Below are 18,148 nucleotides of genomic sequence, written 5' to 3' on the forward strand. Positions count from 1 at the left end.
TTGCACAGAACATACCAACAAAGCGTGAGATGCAGCTTGATCGTACCTCGGCTTGGATGAGGTAGTCAGAAAGACGAGGGGAAGAAGGCCCAGATCGCAGGCTGTTTGGGAGTTAGCTGATGGATAGATTGTGTACACACACGCACGCTCACACTCTCGCATACACACACACACACACACACACACACACACACACACACAAACACACACTCACTCACACAAACACACACACACACACACAGACGTGCGAGCATGCGTTTGCGCATTAGAACACGCCCTCTCAGTCTCCTGCTTCTTTCTCTCTCTTTCTCAACGCTCTCCCTCCCTCAGTACATCCGACAGTCCACCCGCCTCTCTACCCCACCTCCACCACCAAACTCCTAAGACCGCCCGCCATGCGCTGTGCCCGCCCCACGAGTCTCCTCCACGGTCTTTTTTTTAAGAATGAACGAAAGCGCGTGCAAAACAACAAACCGCATCAACGGAACTCCCTCATGAATACGTTTTATTTTTCCCCTCATCATTCCTGGTCCTGTCCTGTTCCTTTTTCCCCAAGCGAGGCTCGCCTTCCAAATGGAGTCAGTCTCCCGTAAACGGCTGATCTCACTCTCTCTCACTCTGTGTGTGTCCGCCGTTGCGTCACGGAATGAGCGTTCCTGTGGCACGGCAGAAGCCACAGCGCCCCTCGCGTTCAGGCCGTTTGCCCGGAAAACAAACCACCGACCCGTCGGGCATCGAATGAGGAACTAAAACATGTAAACAACATCTCGGACGCAATCAGCCTCCTGATCCCCCGCCTTCCCCTAAACTTAAACGCGACATTCCCGCGTCTTTGTGCTCGAAAATCAACGGAACCCTATGAACTGCACTTAAATATTAAACAATAAATATTTTCATTATTTGTGAAATCCTAATTAAAGAGGGATTTATGCTAACAACAGATTTTATAACCAGTAAGCTGCCCCTATACCGACTTTAATGAATAGCCTGCATCTTGGGGGAAATTAAAATTCCATTTTAACTGCCTTCTAATCAATGCTCAATCTCAAAGGTGTGTTCCTCCTTTATTACTGCTTGTTTTATTTCACCTGCTTTGCACATTAACAGTGTGAAGGATGGAGACTTTGTGCACAGGAACAATTGCTTTTATTTGGAGGCAGGGGGTAAAGGAGTCCATGCTCATGGGAATAAGAAAGAAAAAGAAAAAAAAAGGATTAAAATCACCTAAAATCCATGGATGTTGGTTTGTTATTTTTGTAACTTGGAATTGGTTTGTGCGGGTACAAAGGGTTACACCTAAAGAGCGTTGCATGTGTGCCACGGCACATCCGGAATACTGAATTATTGAATTAGAGTCGCACAGCCTCATGTGCTTCCTGCAGAACTGGCATGACGTGCCCCGTGGGCTCCAGCTTTCCAGATGCACTGCATTGCATCTCCCTGGCACAGTGACAAGTACAATACACAATAGCTTTGTGTATGTATAAACACAATTTACAAATATATATATATATATATATATATATATATATATATATATATATATATATATATATATATATATATATATATATATATATATATATATATTGTTGCGAATTCGCGCCCGCCGGCATGCGAGCGGCCACGTAACTCGAATCGCGGTACGTCGCCCACCGGACGGACAATTCTGTCGTGACCCTCTCGGACCAACGCCGGGAACTAGTCACGGGTGGGCCTTTCAGCCTCACCACGATCGTGCCAATCTGCCCCCCGCGTGGGATAGGGTTGTTCGCCAAATTTGACCTACCTAAGTACCCACACGGAGGGTAGACCGGGCGATCGCACCTCGCCGCAGGTCGACTCCGGACACAGGCCACTTTAAGCGACCCGTTCCGTACTATCGGGATAACCGAGCGGTGTTATCGTCAACCTCGACGGTTCCAATTAATTATCGGGTGTATTTAGCCCACTACCAACCCTTTACGTGAAGTAAGATGGAGATTCAATTAAAGAAAAGACGAAGCGAAACGGGAAAAACAGTTCAACATGAGGCACATTTATTCCACGGCACACGGAAAGCACACATATACAATTACAACAATTATGCACCAAAAGAAAATGTAACAAAACAAACACAACAATGCAGATCTACTACCGACTACGCGAGCACACGGCAACACTTACACAGTTTTACTTTACAGACGGCGCCGACAACACATATACTCCAAAGCAAAAGAAAAAGGGCCACCCTCAACGACAAGGGGGCAGACGGGGCATGTGGGCGCAAGACCGGGCGGAGCCTACCCGTCTTGTGATGAGCCGCAAATGTGGCGGCAGTGCCCCGACTCCGCGCTCCTCCACGGGTTTCGTTGGCACTGCTTGGAGTGGGGTGGGAACGGGGCCCCCTTTCCGCATTATCTCAGCGCGGGGGGGGGGGGGGGAAGGGGGGAATTGTTGATGCTCTGGGGACAGAGGATAGCTGGCTTGCTTGGGTCCCGCGACGAGCGACTCCACTGCGACCTCGACCGCGCTCCCGGCTTCCCCTCTCTGCAGCTCCCCGACAGGCTGCGAACCCCGACAGACCGACTCTCCTCCAGACCCGTCTTGACTGCTGCTACCACACTCCGCCGCCGCCACACCTCTCCAACTCGCCCGAGCCTAAAACTCACTGAATTCGCCCCGTGCTCGGCGCTTTATAGTACGGCAGGAGAACCCATATGCAAATTTCCGGATCAGGATGAGCTCGGGGGCGGAGCCACGCTCGCCCATTGGACGGAGGAAAAGATGGCGTGAACCTCCCCTGATCCTCGAATTTGCATATATCGATTCTAATCCGACGCGCCTGGAGGCGGGGCCAAATCGCCCCGCGCTTGCTGATAGGATGGATCAGAAGTGGGCGTGTATCATTCCTGATCCGACTTCTCCTCGGAAAGGCCGCTTTTTGCACCCGCTGCTCGGCGCGCGCCCTGTACGAGTCCAAGACAGCCTGACGCTCGGTGCCCACAAGCGGTGCGGGAATGGCTGAAGGAGAGGCGAAGGTGGTGGAGGGTATAAAGTGGCGGTCCCTGGCCACGGTGACGCTTGGAATGGCGGTGATGCGATGGTTGCGGGATGGTGTGCTGTAAAGGTAAAGGTCGTGGCTGTTGGCGTTGTTGTTGTTGTGAAGCGGCGTTGCGGTTGGTGGTTGTTGTGATGGCGGTTGAGACGTGGTTGGTTCAAAATAAAGATAGAACAGAAAAACGGCTATCTTAAAGGGTCGCAGCCCGAATGAAACACATTTATTCTCTCTAAACAACGGGTTTGGGGCTAACTACACATGTACTTATAGAGATATCTCACCTACGGGACCTGAATGGTGGTTTGCGAATATCCTCAACCACAACAATATATATAATATATATATATATATATATATATATATATACATATATATATATATATTGTTGTGGTTACCAAATTCGCAAACCACCATTCAGGTCCCTTAGGTGAGATATCTCGGTAAGTATATGTGTAGTTAGGCCCAAACCCGTTGTCTAGAGGGAATAAATGTTATTCATGCGTGCTGCGACTCTTCAGGATAGCCGTTTTTCTTTTACTATCTTTATTTTGGACCAACCGCCATTGTTACCACCACCAACCACAACATCAACCACCCACCGCGGCGCCGCTTCACGTCACACCTCGCAACCGTCGCATCGCCACCGTTCTTGCGCCGCTTGTGGGTACCGGTGTTGGACTCGTGCAGGGCGCGCGCCGAACAGCGTGTACAAAACCACGGATTTTCCACTTCAAAAACGGATCAAAAACGACACACGCCCACTTTTGTTCCGTCCAATCGGCGAGCGAGGGGCGATTTGGCCCCGCCTCCAGGGCGTTGGAGGGCGGTCGCTATATGCAAATTTATGGATCAAAATGCATTCACGCCCACTTTTTCTCGGGCCAATGGGGAGCGAGGTGAAAGGTCGAAGGCAGGGGGTCAAAGATGAGAGAGCGAAGCCACGGGGCTTATATAAGCGACCGCGTTCGTCAAGAATAGAGAGTTAAGACTTCGCGGGCGGTGGAGTTGGGAAGAAGAAGCAAGAAGGAGTTGGTCGTCGTCGTGTGCGAAGGGGACGGAGCTGTGGAGAGGCAGCGAGGGCAGACGAGGGGGTGCTCGCGTCGTGCAGGGAGCTGCACACCAGGGAGGCCGACGGCGCGACCTGGCCGAGGTGGAGACGCTCGTCGCGGGACTCGAGGCAGAGTAGAAATCCTCTATACCCCGAGCATCAGCAACCCCCTCCTGTTTCCCCCCGCGCTGAGATAGTGCGACCAAGGGGGCCCCTTTCCCACCCCTTACCAGACACTGCCCGCGAGGCCCGCGGAGTTGAGGCACCATCGCCGCTCCGCGTCTCATCACCAGACGGGTAGGCCCGACCCGGTCTCGGCCTCAGGCCCGCCTCATCTTTGAGGGTGTTCTTTTTCTTGGTTTTGGGTATGTGTTGTCGGCGCCGTCTGTGAAGTAAAATTGTATAAGTGTTGCCGTGTGCTCGCGTAATCGGTATTAGATCTGCATTGTCGCATTTGCTTTTTGTGTAAAATTGCATTGTGTTTCTTTTCCTTTTCTATGTGCTTTTGGTGGAATTGAATATGTGTGCTTTCCGTTCATCGCGAATAAATGTGCTTTATGTTGAACTGTTTCCCGCTTCGCTTCGTCATTTCTTTCATTGAATCCTCATCTTGCTTCACGTAAAGGGTTGGTAGTGGGCTGAATACGCCCGATAATTAATCGAACCGTCGAGGTCGACGAATAACACCGCTCGGTTATCCCGATAGTACGGAACGGGTCGCTTAAGTGGCCCGTGTCCGAAGTCGACCTGCGGCGAGGTGCGACCGCCCGGTCTACCCTCCGTGTGGGTACTTAGGTAGGTCGAATTTGGCGAGCAACCCTATCCCACGCGGGGGCTGATTGGCTCGATCGCGGTGAGACCGAAAGGTCCACCCGTGACTGGTTCCCGGCGTTAGTCCGAGAGGGTCACGACTGGATTGTCCGTCCGGTGGGCGACGTGCCGCGATTCGAGTTACGTGGCCGTCAGCACGCCGGCGGGCGCGAATCCGTAACACTGGTGTCAGGTCGTGCGATACAAATCCATCGCCCTCCTCGAGGCACTGGTATCGGAGAACAGGAAAACGGGCTCTCCTGTCTCCAGCTAAATTCATGGGAATCGGTCCAGGGGTGAGAGAAGCGACCCCCGATTCCCTCCAAATTACGAGCGAGCTAAATTAACCCTTCACGAGAAGCAAGATGGCGTCTCAAGGCGAGCGGGAGCCGGGGGTATTAGAAATGGATGTAGAATGTGTAGGATCCATGGCCCAGGATGGAATGCCCGGACAGGAAAACGAACTCGCCCAACTGAACCCAGAGCCCGAAATAGGTGCGGCAGCGGCCGCGGTGTATGACACCTCCCCCCCCCCTCTCCACCAAAACCCGCCGACCCTTGCCGAAACGGCTCACCCAAGCGCACCCGACATGGCCCAGCTATTCGCCATGCTGGCGGCAATGACAGCGAAAATGGATGCAAACGCAAATGAATTTATAAACGAAATGAAAAGCATGGGCAAGCAAATGAGGGAAGAAACGAAAAAGCTCCGGGGTGAGACGCAGAACATGGGCCGATGCCTGCAGGCGGGCATGAAGGCCGTGACAAAGGAAATAATAATAGTTGAGACAAGGGAGGTAAAGGGTGAAGAGGTGACCGAGTTGGCAGAGACACGGGAGACAGAAAAAATAGAGGAAAGACTACACGATGAAGACGGGGTAAGTGACGCACACACACACACGGAGGTAGTGGAGGATAATGGGGGTGAGCTCGCGGAGCGTGCAGGGACCCGGTGCGAGCAGTTGGATGGCCTCCTCCAGGAACAAGGGGAGGGAGTATGCCCCCTTGAGGCGAGTCACGACCAGGTGGGTTCGGTCGTGCTTTGCGAGGTTGAGGGGACGGGTGCTGTGGACAGGTGCACGGAGAGCTTGGGGGGTATAGAGGCCCCGGAGACCCTTGTGGGGACACGAATCCCCAGTGTGGTTGTCCCTGTGTGTGTGGTGCAAGGTGTGAGTGCGTCCCCGTGTGTGGAAGCGACCCCGTGTGTGAGTGGTGTGGTGGCGATGGTGCCGGAGTACGTGCTTCCCAGCACGCCGTGTGTGGGTGAGGCACCGTGTGTGAGAGAGGCCGTGTGTGTGGATGAAACGGCCAGTATGAGTGAGGCACCGCGGGTGAGTGCCCCCACGTGTGTGAGTGAGGCACGGAGTGTGGATGAGGCACCGCGGGTGAGTGCCCCCGCGTGTGTAAGTAGTATGGTTTGTGTGAGTAGTGAGGCATGCGTGAGTGAACGGCCGAGTGCAAGGGAGACAGTGTGTGTGAGAGAGCGGTATGTGAGGGAGATGTCGGTTGGCATGCGGGAGCACGCAGCCGCGTCTCCCGGTGTGAATGTGATGGAGTGGAGTGTGTGCGTCGTAACACGCAGGTGTGCGTGGGTCGAATGGCGACGACGGAGACATGTGATGAAAGGAAGCCGGGTAGCGGCTGTAGTTGTTTCGGGGACCGTGCCGGGTTCACCCAGCAGTGAGCACGCGGTCCGTGCTGTGCAACGCACGAGACCACCACGTGCTCGCTTGCGAGAGTGAAGTCCCCGGTCCGGAAACGTACGCGGTGGATTTGCCGATCCCGCGGACGGACAAAGTTTAGGCAGGCAAATGGATTTGGACCGGACGGGTTCTCCACGCGATCGTGTGTGTTAAGCTCCAACGGGCGAAGCACATGTGTTCGCGTGGGGAACCCCTCGAGACGTGGGGCTTGTGTTTTTTTTATGCGCACGGTGAGGCCATGGCTGCACGTGGGGTTGGAATCCGGCAGGAGGGGTATCCCTGCCGGATGATACCGTCCAAGGAGGGACGAGGAACACGTGCAGCTGCATGGCGTCACGGGCAGGTGCGAGCGTGAGTTGCCGCGCTGGTGGTGCGCATGAAAAAAAAAAAAAAAAAAAAAAAAAAACAAGCCTCACTTTCGGGTGCACAGGATTCCTGGGCAAGGGGTGGAAGACCCCCTTCCCTGGGCACAGGATAAAAACTAGTTAGGGGGAAGGGTTAGCTTAGCTAGACCGACTTCATGGGGCAGGGGTAAGTCCTCATGGAGTCCGTGGAATGGATTAGGTAGAGGGATTTAGTGAGCTTTAGGTTGGGAAATTGATTTTTGGGAGATTTGAGGACAGTGACAGACTTTGAATGTGTAGAGGGGACGTAGCTTAGCTACGTAGTGTTAAAAGGAACGTGCTGTAGTTTAAGGGACGACGTGGGAGCACGAGTTAGTTAGGGGATATAGTTAGAAGGATGGCAGAGTTCAGTGGTGTGTGTGTTGAAGAGTTGGTGAGTTGTGAGGTGAGTACTTGTTGAGTGAGTGAGGCCAGCGGGTCTGTGTGAGTGGAGCGAATGGGGACTGCATGGTGCGATGAGTGATTGGGGGGAGGAGTGACTCCCGCCCAAGGGACCCCCGCGGTCAGTGTAGAGTGAGTTAGGGGGTTAGTCAAATTGAAAAATGGAGGTCGTTTTGTTGTTGGTGGGAAAGTAGGCTCGAGACCCATTTGGAGGGGTGCAGGAGCCCTGTTGACGGGCTTGGGAGCGTGGCTGCGAAAGGTGAGTATCGCTGAGTGGGTACCCCGGGCACCAGGCTAGTCGGCCGCGGTAGGCCATGGGCCCATGGGGGGCCGGGATAGAGTAGTGGGCACGGGTGCGCCTGCTTGGTGCGGGGGCCCGGGGCGCCATTAGCCGCGTGGGCAGTGTTGTGGGCAAGGGTGACCCTCGGAAAGGGGCCTGGGAAGCCAGCCTGCCACGTGTGCGTTTCAGGGGAGGTGCCATGGGGGGCACTCCCCGGTGTTAGGGAGCTGGTAGGCTCGGAGGCAGTGTAGTGCCCGGGGGTGCCATAGCGGGAGAATCGGCAGAGGGTCGTGCCTGCCAAAGGGAGCCACGTGTCCCAGCCATGAGACCGTGTGAGGGCACGGAGAGAAAATTGGGGGGGCGAGGCCCGAAATTGTGAGGACACCAACACAGGCGACGGGAATCGGTTGTTAGAACCAATAGTTTAAGCGAGAGGCGCTTGTTGAAAGCCCCGGGGTAGTTTAATGGTTAAATGGATAGGGTAGATTAGGAAGGGTACCCCTCCGCACCATCCATCCCCTCGCTGTCGTTGTGGGCCGCTGGACCCACTTTGGTTATAGATCGCCGAACTCTGGGGAGGCCATTCTGAGGCTTCGTTGGGCCTCGACACAGGACGTTAGCTCTCCCTTATTCCCCTCCGGGAAGGGAACGTAGGGGTTGGGAGTAGGCTAGGTGACAGAATAGGTTAGCCGAACAAGGACGATAAAGGGGGTTAGGGGACGATTTATAGTGGGGAAGTAAAAATTAAAAAAAAAAAAATAATAAGTTGGGGCTAAATTGGTTTTTCACAAATTAAGGGAGTGGGTATGTACAGTGACAGGCAAAGGCGATAGGTTGGGAGGGAGACAGGTAGGTAGGTCCGAGCCCACCTTCCAAGTGGCCAGCACCACCGCACTCCTTCCACCAACCTCCACTGAACGGCAAAGGCTGGCCAGCTTCATCTGTTGGCTGCGTTGCTGCAAGGCAAAGGCCGGCCCACTTCGTCTGCAGCTGTGGTACTTCAAGGCCTGTGCCGGCCAGTTCATCTGCCGGCTGTGTTTGCCTGCAGCGGCCTTCTTCTGCGGGCTGTGTTGCCTGCACCTTTGCCATGCCATGCCCACTGCCCATGTTCACCAGCCCCGTTCAATTTTTGCTTTGCCCCCCCCCTGTTCATTGCCATGTGCGCCAGGATCAAGGCAACAGTTTGCAAGCTGCGAGAACTGCCCTGTTGGCAGCTACAACACGGGCCTGCAGTGGCGGCCCGTGCACCATGTTTGTGTTCATCCATCCATTCGTTGTGCTCATTGCGTGTGCCACTTGAGCTGGCACGGAGACTGCGTTGTGCAGCCCATGCACCGTGTGGTTCACTGCGTTCAGTTCAAAAGGGAAGGCCTTGGACTGCGTGTGAGCCGCCAGCCACGTTCCCTGTCACCTGCATTGTTTTGAGCCAGAGACTGCATGTGGGCAGCCTGGCTCCCTGCTCACTGCTTTTCTTTTGCAGAGTTCAGTGATCCTGGGCCATGGTTTAGTGTAAAATTTGTAAGTTAAGGTTAAGATGTACTGTAAATATGAGTGCGCCCCCGGCATGTCTGTCCTAGCGCCGGCAATTTTATTTAAGTCGTCCGTGTGAGTGAGTTTGTTTAGGTAGTTACGCAGCCCTCAGGTTATTTCTTTTGGGGACACGAATACCATGAATGTCGCACTCAGGGATCCGTAGGTAAAATGTACTAGGGGAAAACTACACATGATGGCACACGAAAATTTGACGACCCTTCAGGTCCCTTAGGTGAGATATCTCGGTAAGTATATGTGTAGTTAGGCCCAAACCCGTTGTCTAGAGGGAATAAATGTTATTCATGCGTGCTGCGACTCTTCAGGATAGCCGTTTTTCTTTTACTATCTTTATTTTGGACCAACCGCCATTGTTACCACCACCAACCACAACATCAACCACCCACCGCGGCGCCGCTTCACGTCACACCTCGCAACCGTCGCATCGCCACCGTTCTTGCGCCACTTGTGGGTTCCGGTGTTGGACTCGTGCAGGGCGCGCGCCGAACAGCGTGTACAAAACCATGGATTTTCCACTTCAAAAACGGATCAAAAACGACACGCCCACTTTTGTTCCGTCCAATCGGCGAGCGAGGGGCGATTTGGCCCCGCCTCCAGGGCGTTGGAGAGCGGTCGCTATATGCAAATTTATGGATCAAAATGCATTCACGCCCACTTTTTCTCGGGCCAATGGGGAGCGAGGTGAAAGGTCGAAGGCAGGGGGTCAAAGATGAGAGAGCGAAGCCACGGGGCTTATATAAGCGACCGCGTTCGTCAAGAATAGAGAGTTAAGACTTCGCGGGCGGTGGAGTTGGGAAGAAGAAGCAAGAAGGAGTTGGTCGTCGTCGTGTGCGAAGGGGACGGAGCTGTGGAGAGGCGGCGAGGGCAGACGAGGGGGTGCTCGCATCGTGCAGGGAGCTGCACACCAGGGAGGCCGACGGCGCGACCTGGCCGAGGTGGAGACGCTCGTCGCGGGACTCGAGGCAGAGTAGAAATCCTCTATACCCCGAGCATCAGCAACGCCCTCCTGTTTCCCCCCGCGCTGAGATAGTGCGACCAAGGGGGCCCCTTTCCCACCCCCTACCAGACACTGCCCGCGAGGCCCGCGGAGTTGAGGCACCATCGCCGCTCCGCGTCTCATCACCAGACGGGTAGGCCCGACCCGGTCTCGGCCTCAGGCCCGCCTCATCTTTGAGGGTGTTCTTTTTCTTGGTTTTGGGTATGTGTTGTCGGCGCCGTCTGTGAAGTAAAATTGTATAAGTGTTGCCGTGTGCTCGCGTAATCGGTATTAGATCTGCATTGTCGCATTTGCTTTTTGTGTAAAATTGCATTGTGTTTCTTTTCCTTTTCTATGTGCTTTTGGTGGAATTGAATATGTGTGCTTTCCGTTCATCGCGAATAAATGTGCTTTATGTTGAACTGTTTCCCGCTTCGCTTCGTCATTTCTTTCATTGAATCCTCATCTTGCTTCACGTAAAGGGTTGGTAGTGGGCTGAATACGCCCGATAATTAATCGAACCGTCGAGGTCGACGAATAACACCGCTCGGTTATCCCGATAGTATGGAACGGGTCGCTTAAGTGGCCCATGTCCGAAGTCGACCTGCGGCGAGGTGCGACCGCCCGGTCTACCCTCCGTGTGGGTACTTAGGTAGGTCGAATTTGGCGAGCAACCCTATCCCACGCGGGGGCTGATTGGCTCGATCGCGGTGAGACCGAAAGGTCCACCCGTGACTGGTTCCCGGCGTTAGTCCGAGAGGGTCACGACTGGATTGTCCATCCGGTGGGCGACGTGCCGCGATTCGAGTTACGTGGCCGTCAGCACGACGGCGGGCGCGAATCCGTAACAATATCAATCAGTGTTGTGATTTGGGAGAGTCTAAAGATCTAGATATTTGTACTATAGTGTTTAGGTAAATGTCCCGTGTTTATGTGGCTATATATGTGTTACGTATGTATTAGATAGATGATCCATGCACCCCCCCCCCCGCTTTATTGTGTTTCTAACCCCTAAGTCCATCGTATTAAATGTTTCTTTCCCGATCTGTCTTATCCCTACAACCCCCATGGAAACCTACCATAATTTGTCTTTTCTGGCCCAAAACAGAATCAAAAATGATACACGCCCACCACGGCTCGGACCAACCGGGTGAGGAGCATAAATCAAACCGCCTTGATAATGCCACCAATCAGGATGTATTGATCGGATCATAAAGTGTTCACGCCCCAAAGTAACCAACTATAAATCGGGACCGATTCAAGCGGATCACAGAGCAGAAACGGATGAAGTTACAGGCACGAGTAACAATGAAAGGCCGTCTAATATACCAGTTTCACAAGAGAGCAGTGTCTGGTTTCAGTCCTGGTTTCTTGTCACAAGCATCTGGCATCTTCTCATTATGAGCTTCTAAGAGCTGGCTTTTCTGCAGGGGGTTCCCGTCCTGCGCTCTGTGGCACCCCGCGGATGCGGTCAGCGGATCGCGGTGCACTTGTTTTGGTGTGCTGTGTGGGACGTGCCAGCATGATCAAGAAGCCGTTACACCTCATTGTGCAGGGGGGGGGGGGTCGTTACACCTCACAGCCATCGGTGTTTGGCACAGTCCCCAAAGCATCAACTCAATAAACAACAGAGCACAAGTGTGTCATTTACCACGGTCACGGGGAACACCTGCACCCTCCAATGGTTGTGGGGCTTTGCAGCTCGTGCAACCACCCATTCTCAGGAACCTTCGCAGATCGAGACATGCGCCATTTCTCAGCAACTGTCGTACCAGGTCAAGGGGGTCCATCTTGTCTTCCCCAACTGTGTCTCTCTCTCTCTCTCTCTGTCCCTGTTGGAACGAAAGCAGACCCATATCACAAAGGTGCAAAGTAACAGTAAGATCTAATATTCCGAGGGTTGTGAGTGCTGTGTATGGGTAACGGAGCGTTTGCTTGGTGTAGAATCAAATCAATGGGACATGCAGCCGCCTCAGGCATGCCACTCCACACCATCATTTTTGTAAACCCCTCCCCCAGTATATTTGGACTGGCAAAGCCCCCGTTGGGCTGTGCGAGGTGAGGAAGGTTGCTTTTCTTCTCAGTTCTTCTTGTCTTCATTTTATTTTCTCCCCAGATTGGATGATGGCCATGTGCCTTTTGTGGATATAGGATTGCATAAGAAAACATGTTCGCTAACCCCTGCTAACTGCTAAGAATGGCTAACCCCTGCTTTAGCGGGGAAAATGGCCTTTAAATGCGTGTGTGTGTGTGTGTGTGTGTGTGTGTGTGTGTGTGTGTGTGTGTGTGTGTGTGTGTGTGTGTGTGTGTGTGTGTGTGTGTGTGTGTGTGTGTGTGTGTGTGTGTGTGTGTGTATAAGAATACATGTTCGCATTAAATCTGCTCTTTTGTGCCTTGAGCCTGTAAATACTCACATTTGAATGATCATGTGCGTAAATAAATAATTGTTGGTTGTTATTTCAAATACGTCTCGGTTTTCCTTTCCTTCATTGGTCCGACACAGTGTACAAGCATAGTTAGAAGGGAAGTTGTACCCACCTGATTTGCTCTGTTAGCCGGTGCTGCACCTATCTGTTTCGCTCAGCAGAAGATCACCATGTGCGGTGCCGAGGGTGTGGCCTCGAGTTTGGTTGTCGTGCCAATAGAAAGGTATCGCGGAAACATCGAAGTGTAACGCTGCTCGGCTAGTCGTCCAAGTCAAGCAGCTAAGGCTGTGTAAGAACTACGGCCCGTTGGAGCGTGGAGTTATTTGTGGTTGGCGGCTTCAGGACTATGTTTTCGGGAGAAACTCGATTCCTTCCCCTCGTGGCGAACCTCGAATGCCGGGCCGTGACAACGTATATATTATAACAGTCATTGGTCGGTCCGGATAACTCCAAATCCAACTCGTTGAGTTGCTAACCGACCACGATAGCCCCTCATCCCAGGAACCTTCTGCCGGATCCCATGTCCAGAGCAGTGTTACCATACAGATTGAGGCTCCCGGTACGAGCGAGTATCGTGCCGGGAGGCAATCACGTGACAGATCTTATCTATGACCAAGCTCACCAAGTCACGAGACTGATATTATCTACACGCTAATCGCCAGATCAAATAGATTCCCTCTTAGTCGCCATATGCCACAGTTGCAATTTCAGCAGGATGTTAGAAGACCAAATCAATTTAACAAGTGCATTTTTAAAAAGGCACATATGTACAAGCAAGCATCAACAGCAATTTCCCATTACCCTAACCGAACACTTGCACCAACTGAATATTCAGGTATGTATTGTCAACTTAACGATGTAATGAAGGCACCGATTCGACCGACAGAGAGATAAAGACAGGTGGGGTAAAGAAAATACTTCCCCCTTAACCTGGTGCGATGGACTCTAGGGAGCCTGGCATGTCCCTGTGGGAGGTTGCCAGAGCGACAAGCCCACAGCTTCTGGAGGGTGTAGCGCGTTTGCCATGACGGTAGTGAACGGAACACTTGCGCTCCGTTGTTTATTTGCTAATGCTCTGAGATGGTACCCAACCATTGAACCAACTATTAAGTAAAACCAACCTCATAACAATTCAACCAATATCACCTGAAACAAGTGTTGCATTCATATTTCGTTTGGGTTGTATCAATTTCGTTGAATTGTTATGCAGTTGGTTTGATTTAACGTACCAACGTTGGGTTTGATTTGGTTTGACGGATTCTTTTGGTTTTACAGTTCGGTTTGATTTATGGTTCAGTTGATTTAACGTACCAAATCGAAATTTGAAGATCACGGGTTTGTTTCCAGAATTGCATTGATTGGTAGGCCCGGCTGTGCCCACCCACTTTTTCGCATTGTTGTTTGGGGGGATTTGTACTTCATAGTTACTCTTCAGAAAGGTCAGTGGATGCAAGGTTGCTCCGTGTTGTTGATCGAAACGTCGAGTGATTGTATGATTAATTAAAGGCTTGGAGAACTGAAAATGAATTCATGTGATTATATATATTGTTGCGGTTCTGAAAATCGCATCCCTCTAACACCAATAGCAGCCAACATACAGTGGTCCCCAGACAGTTATTTTATAAATGTACGTTCAGATAGTCCCTTCCTTCTTGTCAAGTAGGTCGAATGGGACAGTGCGTTGTGAAAATCTCATAGCTAGGTCTGATTAAATCTCTGAACTCATTCCTATTCTTTCGTTTTTCTCTATTCCTGAGGTAAATCCAAGCAAGGGGTCCTTTACGTGAGCCAGCAGACGCTATGCTCGGACACCCACCGGTCATAAAAAAAATGCAGCCGCACCCTTCCCGTAAGAATGCGTTCTTGCAGAAGAAATAGGGATAAAACACCAACTGCTCAGGCTGCACAGAGCGCGTGCCCCACAGCGAAGACCCCCTACCCACTGTTCAGGCGACTAGAAGAGTAACCAACACGACCGCGTCCCTGCAGGAATGCCATGCCGATGAAATAGACGGAGCGGCACACCTAGTGCTAACAAATTACAGTATGCAAGCGGCAATCTCCATTTCTTCAAATCCAAATCTCCATTTAATAACTATATCTGAGCTCTTTTAAATCCGATCTCCATCTAATAATTATATCCAATCCTTTCCCTCAATTCCTGACACCATGCTTAATGGCGACGGACCAACTTGCAGTCCCAGGATAATTTATTATCGCGCATGGAGCAGGGCACGAAGGGCACCACGGATGTCTCCCACGGACGGCGAACGCCCTCTCGCCTCTCCGCCCTGCGAGGCTGCAACCAGGCAGAGGCGTGCTGTACGACTCGGGCCGCATGGCTTCCAGACAAGCAGCGCATTGACCGGTGCTGACCGCCGGTCGCGGTGGACGGCCCGGGAGATAGGCGCAGGGCGATTCGTGTCATGGTGCTCGGAGCGAGACAATTCCGCAGCTTGAACCATCTGGCCGGAAGTACAGTGAGGCCGCTTCCGGTCATGGCGGCCGGCCCGTGTGCTGGCCGGGGCCCAATCAGAGCGTCCAATTCCGGTGACGACACATCCCTTCGGGTTGTCACCCCCGCCCGCACCACAGGGTCGATAAAAGTACGGGTCACGGGGCTGTCCGTCGTCGTCGTCGTCTTTCCATTGTCGTTCCTGCTCACCCACTCCTGTCAACTCATTCCTGTCGGCTCGTCCTGGGCTAGTGGTCGTCTTTCCTGTGCTGCGTTCCCGTCTGCTGGTAGATTTCAGTTCCAGTTACAGCTCCGGTTCAAGTGCCAGTTCCTGTCGTCATTCCTGCGCACTGCTCCTGTCTGCTCGTCCTGGCCTGGGATTGACAACCCACCCATCCGCCTTCTTCACAGCGCACTGCTGCTGACTCCACCCATCCACCCATTGCTCCTGATTCCACCCAAAGTCACAAAGTACTACGGAGTGGGAGACGACACGCCAGCTGTCAGGGAGGTATCACCCAGTGGAGCATTCCCCAAAAACGTATTGGTGGCATGGTCGTGCAATGTATTGAGAGACTGTTAGCCTCGTGTGTGTGTATGTGTATGTGTATGTGTATGTGTGTATGTGTGTCATGGCGCCTGCCCTTGCTTAAGTTAAGATTGTACAATAATTATATCAGGATAACTCTGCTCTGTGTCTGCTTTTGTAAGTTGCTCGATTATTGTCGCACCACACTTTTCTTCCTATCTCTGTTCACACACAACAATAAAAGCTATTAATTGTGCCACATACCTTTCCTCGCCTGCCTGTAATAAATCATCTTGTAGAAATGTTCACAGCTCGTTTCTCTCTTTTCCTTCATCGATCCAGCATGGTCAGTATCCTAACCTAACCGGGACTTTATTCCCAACGATCCGTTGCTTTTAGCTGGTACGTCCTTGGCAGTGTCGCTCGGCTATTAGATCACGTGGTTATTTTTAGAAAACCGGATAAACTACTTCACTTACCTTGGCAGTGGCACTTACCTACTTCACTTATATTCATGTCTCTGCTGGCTGTGAGTCAGAGGTCAATAGACATCTGGGTCAGGCCTGAGGAATCATGGATTTACTGGATAATGGGGTGTGGCGCTGCCGGTACCTGTGCGGGAGGACGAAAGTCCGAGTCTTCAGGTCCTTGATGCTTCCAGTCTTGCTCTATGGATGTGAGACTTGGACTCTGACCAAGGATCTGAGACGGAGACGTAATTCCTTTGGTACCAGGTCTCTTCGGAGAATCCTTGGCTATCACTGGTCGGTCTTTGTGTCCAACGAGCGGTTGCTAAGAGAGACTCAAATGAGATTTGTTACCTGCATGGTCCGTGAGCGTCAGCTACGGCTGTATGGACATGTGGCTCATTTTCCTGAAGATGATCCTGCTTACCAGATTCTCTCAGCGAGGGAGCCTCGTGAGTGGAGTAGGCCAATGGGCTGACCACGTGCCTCGTGGTTGCAGCAGGTTGATCAGCTTCTTAAGTAAATGGGGATGGGCCAGGCATCTGCCTGGGGGATGGCCAGATGGAGGCTCCTGGAGTACCAGCAGAAAGTGGACGCAGCGACGTGCTGGTCTGGCGCATGCTCCCATACCTGACCTGACCTGGATAAAGATGGAGGACCCCAAGTCCTGCACATCTGCAGAAACTTTGATATCCCAGTTCCAGAAAATTTGTGGGAACATGAACCAAAATAATCACTGAAAACATGGAAGTACTGCTAACGTACGACCAAATGATCCCATCAAGCGTGAACATCAAAAACAAAGCATTGCAGCCATATATCATACTTAGGTGCAAAAAATGAGAAGAAGGAATTGCGAACTGAGGGGTTAACGCTAGTGATTTTGGACTAAACGATGCAGAAATCAAGAAAATGACCAAATACCAAGACCTCAAGAATGAACTGAAAAGATCCTGGATGCTGAATGATGCCAAAGTTGTAACAATGAGAGTTGGAGCTATGGGAATGATGACAAAGAACCTCACAGAGATATTAAAAACCATCCCTGTGAATGTTATTACAAACGAACAACAGTTGGAAGCTGTCTAGCGCTCAGTGACAATCCTGAAGAGAGCCCTCAGCACAAAACTTTGAGAACAGAAAACTTCACAGTTTGGTCCGTGAATCGTGACCCCCTTACCGACATGAAGGTGGATAGTTTGAGCCCACCCTGCGAGGACTTCATTCCACATTTTGAAACCCACATATGTAGATACCAACAACACACACACACACACACACACACACACACACACACACACACACACACACACACACACACACACACACACACACACACACACACACACACACACACACACACACACACACACACACACACACACACACACACACACACACACAGAGACCTGGGGCGGGAGCATTTAAAACCCATGCTATCTACCATGCAAAGGTCTGCCCGCATACATGCAGCGACCTTTGCACCCATCCGGTCGGCTCACTCAGAATCTGATTAGCACATGCTACAGTCCCCTCAACAGAGGGGGAGGGGTTGGGGATCAGGAGAAGGGGTGGAAAAGAGAGAGAGGGGTGGGAGAGAGGGGGTAGGGTTGCGAAGGAGAGAGAGGGATGGAACAGAGGTGAGAGAGGCAGCGGGTAGAGATTGGGAGAGGGGTGAGAGAGGAAAAGGGGTGGGAGAGAAGGGGTAGGGAGAGAGGGGAGCGGGGAGAGAGAAAGAGGGGTGAGGGAGGGAAAGGGGTGGGGGATTGTGGCAGATGTGACGCCCAGTTTAACGTCCATCCGAGAGACAGCACACACATTGATGAATCACCAAACCTGTGAAACACCGGATTTCAAACCCAGGCTACACAGAGCGAGCATGCATAAACTCTCAGATTTGCTAAAGTGATGTAGCGATTCATTACTTCATAACAAGTGAAAATATTTTTTCCTCAATGTGATGTAATATATTTTTCCTTCCTACCCCCGGTATTGGAACCGCGGTATCGCCATCGAAACTTGAAGAACATGCACCAAGTGGCTTCACCAAGTGAAACAGATGAAGAAACTTTTCAAAA

At 52.0% G+C, this 18,148-nt stretch overlaps 1 protein-coding gene across 2 annotated transcripts in view; it reads right to left on the reverse strand.

Moving 5' to 3' along the window:
- LOC147023849 (RAC-alpha serine/threonine-protein kinase-like) overlaps positions 1-337 on the reverse strand; it is a 176,522-nt gene extending 176,185 nt beyond the window's left edge. The window contains exon 1 of one of the 2 annotated variants that reach the window (XM_085889707.1): positions 47-337. The gene's annotated coding sequence lies outside the window, so the exon portion shown is untranslated. Of the gene's footprint in view, positions 1-15 lie in introns of both variants that reach the window. The other variant, XM_085889710.1, reaches the window with a different exon arrangement.
- Between the last annotated feature and the right edge of the window lie 17,811 nt (positions 338-18,148).

This window comes from Eptatretus burgeri, chromosome 7, assembly GCF_056783735.1.
Source record: "Eptatretus burgeri isolate ZD-2024b chromosome 7, Ebu_testis_v1, whole genome shotgun sequence".
NCBI lineage: Eukaryota > Metazoa > Chordata > Myxini > Myxiniformes > Myxinidae > Eptatretus > Eptatretus burgeri.